The 6,610-nt window shown below is 33.3% G+C and overlaps 2 protein-coding genes across 3 annotated transcripts in view; one reads left to right on the top strand and one right to left on the bottom strand.

Moving 5' to 3' along the window:
* The window catches only part of LOC136032621 (cilia- and flagella-associated protein 298-like), a 100,668-nt gene that overhangs the window by 68,708 nt on the left and 25,350 nt on the right, over positions 1-6,610 (top strand). The gene's annotated exons all lie outside the window — the stretch shown is intronic.
* LOC136032594 (uncharacterized) overlaps positions 1-6,610 on the bottom strand; it is a 43,761-nt gene that overhangs the window by 33,367 nt on the left and 3,784 nt on the right. Inside the window, exon 1 of one of the 2 annotated variants that reach the window (XM_065712868.1) lies at positions 194-345. The exons of the other annotated variant lie outside the window; for it this stretch is intronic. The gene's annotated coding sequence lies outside the window, so the exon portion shown is untranslated. Of the gene's footprint in view, positions 1-193; positions 346-6,610 lie in introns of those variants that run through there. 2 annotated transcript variants of the gene reach the window in all.

Raw genomic sequence — 6,610 nt, 5'->3', positions numbered from 1 at the left:
AGAAAGGCAAATTTTGCCTTAGATGCACCATTATGACCATACACAGAGATGTAGCAATTGTTTGATAAGGCTGCCTATTTGTATCAAATTGGTACCTACAATTTCTTATATCCTAGTTCATAGTTAATAAAATAAAAAAAAAATCGAAAGATTTAGAATTTCGAAGGAATTCGGTGGCAATCATAATACGTACGTAATTGTTATGCTAAATAGTTAAGCAATGTTGCGTAAAGTATAGCATTTTGTACTTGAATAAGTCCTTTTATAGTAGGCTAATGTAAGAATCCTTGAAAACACCATAAGCATTGTTTAAAATAATCGTAGTTATCACAAGTTAGATACTCAACAACTTAAAATATAGACTGGAGGTAGAGATTCAAGTTTGGATGAAGCGTAGCTAAAACCTGCCTAAAAGGCCTTTTAGCTAAAATCTGCTAGTTTGTTTTCAAAAGGAGTCCGATGACTGCGTCACCGGGCCGCGGTAAGTGACAGGCTTCTATATATAGATTCTCATTGTTGTTTGTCTTCTAGCCGCAGACAATTTGAAACAATCTACGGTCTTTTCATGCTGACACTATTTTCAAAGATATTTCATCATTAAAGTCTGGTTTCTAAGAACGATATCTACTAAGCTTCATACTTTTGGTTTTCTTTTTTAAAGTTCTTGAATTGCTATAATTCCTTGAAACATATATAGAAATATTTTTTTCAATTACAAGCCGCCTGGTCATGGCACTTGACACGCGGCAGACTTTTTTATATGGATTCTTATTGTTGCTTGTCTTCTAACCGCAGGGAACTTGTTGTCTTTTCATACTAAAATCTTTTCAAAGATATTTCATTATAAAAGCAAATACGATTTCTAACAACGATATCTACTAACCTTCTAACGTTTGTTTTCGTTTTTAAGGTTTTCGAATTTTTGTAATCCCTTGTTAAACTATATACAAATATTTTTGTATTTGCCGGTTTTTGCTCTTTATGCAATTTAAAGTCTTTTCATACTGCACTGTTCAAAGAAATTTGATTGTTTAAGCTAGTCCGATTTCTAATAACGATTAAATAAATAAATAAAAGTTTTTTTTTTAACTGCAAGTAAGGAGTGACATTAAAACTTAAAACGAACAGAAATTATTCCGTATATTACAAGGGTTGTCCCGTCCTCAACACCCCGCTCTTTACGCTAAAATTTGACTCTTTGTTACAACTCTACTTTTAAAAACAATAAAAAAAAACTTAATCGTAAAGAGCGAGGTGTTGGGGAGGAGACAACCATTTCAATATACAGAATAATCTCTGTTCGTTTTAAGTTTTAATGTCGCTCCTTACTTGCAGTTTAAAAAATTTATTTTTTCATTTAATTTCTGAACGTTTTTGAATTATTGGATCTTCTGATTTTGGCTCACTGCACATTAATAATTAAAACGAAAGTTTTATTTTTTTTTCTCTTTTTTTTTGCTAAATGGCTTTCTCATAGTTTTGATCGGACGATTTTGATAATAAAAAAGTGGTGGGGGAGGAGGCCTAGTTGCCCTCCAATTTTTGGTTACTTAAAAACGCAACTTTTTTTAACGAAAGTTTTTGTTAGTAATAAACATACTTACCTTACGAATTAACTTTATTACGTATATGAGGGCGTTCGCCCCCTCGTAAATACCTAGCTCTCTACACCAAAGCTTTAATTGTGTCCCAAACCTTTAAGAATGACCCCTGAATCACAAAGGCTGTTGAATAAATAGTTGAAATTACTAAAAATACATTAGCGTAAAGAGCAAGGTATTGTGGAGGAAACGAATCCCCTTATATGCGTAATATCTTATGTTTGTTTTAAGTTTTAATGCTGCTCATTACTTTCAGTTGAAAAAAAATTATTTATTGTCTTTTTTTTAATAATGGTAGAAAATCATACATCAGTATTGCAATGACGTTGTCACACTTATGTAGAAAAACTGAGGATTTTCATGTATGAAGAAGTTTACATTAAATTGCTTTAAGAGCAAGAACTGGTAATTACAAAAATATTTGTATATATTTTAACAAGTGATTACAACAAACCAAAAACCTTAAAAAAGAAAATAAAAAGTTTGAAGCTAAGTAGAAATTGCTGATAGAAATCGGACTTGTGGTAATTAATTAAAAAAACAAGTTTTTTCAACTGAAAGTAAGGAGCGACATTAAAACTTAAGACGAACAGAAATTGCTTCGTATATGAAAGGGGCTGCTTCCTCATCAACGCCCCGCTCTTTACGCTATAGTTTGACTCCTTTTCTCAACTCTTCTTCTTAAAACAGTAATAAACTTTAGCGTAAAGAGCGGGGCGTTGATGAGGAAGCAGCCCCTTTCATATACGAAGTAATTTCTGTTCGTTTTAAGTTTTAATGTCGCTCCTTACTTTCAGTTGAAAAAACTTGTTTTTTTTTATTTAATTTCTGAACGTTTTTGAATCAATGCATGTTTTGATTTTGGCTCTCCGCAGAGAAATAATTAAAACAAAATTTGCATATTTTTTTTTTTCGCTAAATGGCTTTCTCATAATTTTGATCGAATGATTTTGAGAAAAAAGAGCGGGGGAGGAAGGCTAGTTGCCCTCCAATTTTTTGGTGAATAAAAAAGACAACTAGAACTTTTAATTTTTTACGAATCTTTTTATTAGTAAAAGATATACGTAACTTATAAACTAGCTTACGTAAAGAATTTTTTATTCTCATGTTTTTATTACACATATGAGAGGGTTCGCCCCCTCGTCAGTACCTCTCTCTTTACACTAAATCTTAAATTTTGGCCCAATTCATTAAGAATGACCCCTGAATCACAAAAGCCGTAGAATAAATAGTTGACATTATTAAAAATACTTTAGCGTAAAGAGCGAGGTATTAGGAGGAGGTGAGCCCCTCATATGGGTAATAATTTCTGTTCGTTTTAAGTTTTAATGCTACTCCTTATTTCCAGCTGAAAAAACTTTTTCATATTTATTTTTTCATTGTTTTTTTTTTTAATAATGCTAGTAAATCCTGCGCTCCCTTCATGGAAATTTTCTTCCCCCATGACAAATTCCTCGATGGAAAGTTCCCCCAGTATATCCCCCTCTTTTCAACCCCTCACCCCAACCAAAAAATCCTCCTGAAAACACCTGTACACTTCCCAATAACTATTACTATATGTAAGCACTGGTCAAAGTTTGTAACGTGTAGCCCCTCCCACGGGGACTGTGGAGGAGTAAGTCGTCCCCAAAGACATAGTTATAACGTTTTTTGACTACGCTGAATAAAATGGCTATCTCAGAATTTTGATCCGTTGACTTTGGGAAAATAATTAGCGTGGGAGGGGGCCTAGGTGCCCTCCAATTTTTTTGGTCACTTAAAAAGGGCACTTTTCATTTCCCTTAGAATGAGCCCTCTCGCAACATTCTAGGGCAACTGGGTCGATATGATAACCCCTGGGAAAAAGAAATAAGAAAAAAAAAAAAATAAATAAACACGCATCCGTGATCTGCCTTCTGGCAGAAACTACAAAATTCCACATTTTTGTAGATAGGAGCTTGAAACCTCTACAGTAGTGTTCTCTGATACGCTGAATCTGATTGTGTAATTTTCGTTAAGATTCTATGACTTTTAGGGAGTGTTTCCCCTATTTTCTAAAATAACACAAATTTTCTCAGGCTCGTAACTTTTGGTGCGTAAGGCTAAACTTGATGAAACTTATATATTTAAAATCAGCATTAAAATGCGATTCTTTTGATGTAGCTATTGGTATCAAAATTCCATTTTTTAGAGTTTTGGTTTCTATTGAGCCGGGTCGCTCCTTACTACAGTTCGTTACCACGAACTGTTTGATAATCAAATATCTTTGAATAGGCCAGTATGAAAAGGTATTAATTTGCATTAAGAGGAAAAGACTGGTAATTGCAAAAATATTTGTATATATTTTAACAAGAGATTACAACAATTCAAAAACCTTAAAAAAGAAAACCAAAAGTTTGAAGTTTAGTATATATTGATGTTAGAAATTGGACTAGCTTAAATAATCAAACATCTTTAAACAGACTGTATTACGAAAAGACATTAAATTGCGTAAAGAGGAAAAATCGGTAATTATAAAAACATTTGTATATATTTTAACAAGGGATTACAATAATTCAAAAATCTTAAAAAAGAAAAACAAAAGGTTGATTCTTAGTAGAAATTGGACTTGCTTTTATAATCAAATATCTTTGAAAAGATTTAGTATGAAAACACATTAAATTGCGTAAAGAGTAAAAATTGGTAGTTGTAAAAAATATTCGTATGTATTTTAACAAGGGTTTTTACTGCTACTACTACTAATACTAATAAGTCACTGCAGCACCAAGCCACCTGAGGTCAACATAGCTACGAACGCTCCTCGTCCATATTAACCTGTTCAAAGCCTTCCTCTTTCCACTCACACAGGATGTTATCGTTCCCTTTATTCTTTCTTTATGACATCCCTCACCCAAGACGAGGACGACTAGCCTTCAGTTTAACCGCTGGTGGTTGGCAGAAAAGGCCAATCTTTGGCAATCTGCCATCCTTAATCTGCGTAACTTGCCCTAGCCAACTCAACCTTCCTTTCATTATAATCCTGGAAAGCGGGATTGAGCCACATTTTTGTACAGCGTGCAGTTTGAAATACGGTCAGTCAGTCAGATAGCCAAAACAATCTGTAGGCAGTTTCTCTGGAAAACATTTAGTAAATCTTCATCCGCTTTTCGGAGCCTCCACGCTTCAGAGCCATATTTGACCATTGTCATCACTGTACCTTCCAATATTCTAATCTTGGTTTTCAGACTTCCTATTCTTTCAAACTTGTTTTTAACTTTGAAGAAACACCCTAAGTCTTGGCTATTTTAGTTTTAATATTTCCAATGCTCCCATCCCGTTTACTAATAATACTACCAAGGTTTATTCCTGTCCTTAGTGAATTAGTCTTCTTAACATTAATTTTCAAACCTTTTGTATCAACCTGAACTCGCAAAACCTCTAAAAGCTCATTCATTTCGCTCACACTTTCATCAAGGTGGGTATGATTTTTTTTTTTTCAACCAAAAAAAAAAATTACGTAAATCATACTACAATCAACCTTATGCTGCGCAGCATAGGGACATAATATGCTCCTGTTACGCAGCAAAACAATGACTTATAAATGAGAACTTATTCATTCAATATCAATGAAACACCCCAAAAAAAAGCAAAATTGAAAAAAAGACTATGCAGTCTCTGAACAGCCATCTTTCGTCTTAAAAAAGAGGTATAAATTTTAACCAGCGTAATTAAAAAATTATCCAAAAAAATACTTTTTCTTCTTTCTTTAAATAACAAGGTTTTTAGGCCTCTCTAAATTTTTTTTATTGTTTGAAAAGTAGAGTTGTGAGGAAGAACCAAATTTTAGCGTAAAGAACGAGGCGTTGAAGAGGGGACAACACCTTTCATATACGGAATAATTTCTGTTCGTTTTAAGTTTTGATGTCGCTCCTTACTTGGAGTTAAAAAACTTGTTATGTTTTTTTTTAATCACAATAAGAATCAGGTACTAAATTTGAAGTGAGAAGCACATAATCAATAAGAGTAGTATAATCTTCAGTTATTCTATATGGAAAACGGCTCATAGGAAAGTAAGTATGCGATAAGATCAAGCTAAAAAAATCAAAATTATAGATTCAAACATATTAAAATCGCGCATGATAATACAATCATTTTTGTTCAGACAGAAGCTTACATAAATAATCATCAAATAAATCGAGAGACTCGACCGAGGAAGTACTAGGTGGTTTATAAACCAAACAAATTACTATTTTCTTATCCTCATAAATTGCAATTTCTACTGAAATTTTTTAGCCTTGCCTTCAATCCAAAGCCATTAATCATCCCTCTCTTCATATTTTGTTCCATTTTTCATTAAAAAAAGACAAATCTTGTTTTATCTGATTTTTCACCTTCGAAATCATTTGATACCCCTGGAGAAATGTAAGAAGAGAGAGCTGTCCAAGGACAAAAAAGTTTCGCAAATACCTATTACATCAACACTACTATTCATAGTAGACAAGAAATTTTCAATAACCTCAAACGACGACGTAATGTGGCAATTCTATTCATACACACGAAACTTAATTTCTTTCGGTATCGGAAAATCAAAAGTGACATGACTTTTCAAACAGTTCGTGGTAACGAACTGTAGTAAGGAGCGACCCTGCTCAATAGTAACCGAAACTATAAAAAATCGAATTTTGATACCAATAGTTAGCCTACATCAAAAGAATTGCAGTTTAATGCTGATTTGAAATATATAAGTTTCATCAAGTCTAGTCTTACCCATCAAAAGTTACGAGCCTGAAAAAATTTGCCTTTTTTCGAAAATAGAGGGAAAACACCCCCTAAAAGACACAGAATCTTAACTAAGATCACATCATCGCATCTAGCGTATCAGAGAACCCCAACGTAGAAGTTTCGAGTTCCTGTATACAAAAATGTGGATATTCTTATATTTTGAAAGAAGACTGATCACGGGTGCGTGTTTATTTGTTGTTTTTTTTTTCTCAGGGGTGATTTTATCGACCCAGTGGTCCTAGAATGTTGCGAGAGGGCTAATTCTAACG

The sequence above is a fragment of the Artemia franciscana genome, chromosome 1 (genome assembly GCF_032884065.1).
Source record: "Artemia franciscana chromosome 1, ASM3288406v1, whole genome shotgun sequence".
NCBI classification, from domain to species: domain Eukaryota; kingdom Metazoa; phylum Arthropoda; class Branchiopoda; order Anostraca; family Artemiidae; genus Artemia; species Artemia franciscana.
The sequence above is the reverse complement of the archived record's forward strand: the minus strand, read 5'-3'. Positions and strand labels throughout refer to the sequence as shown.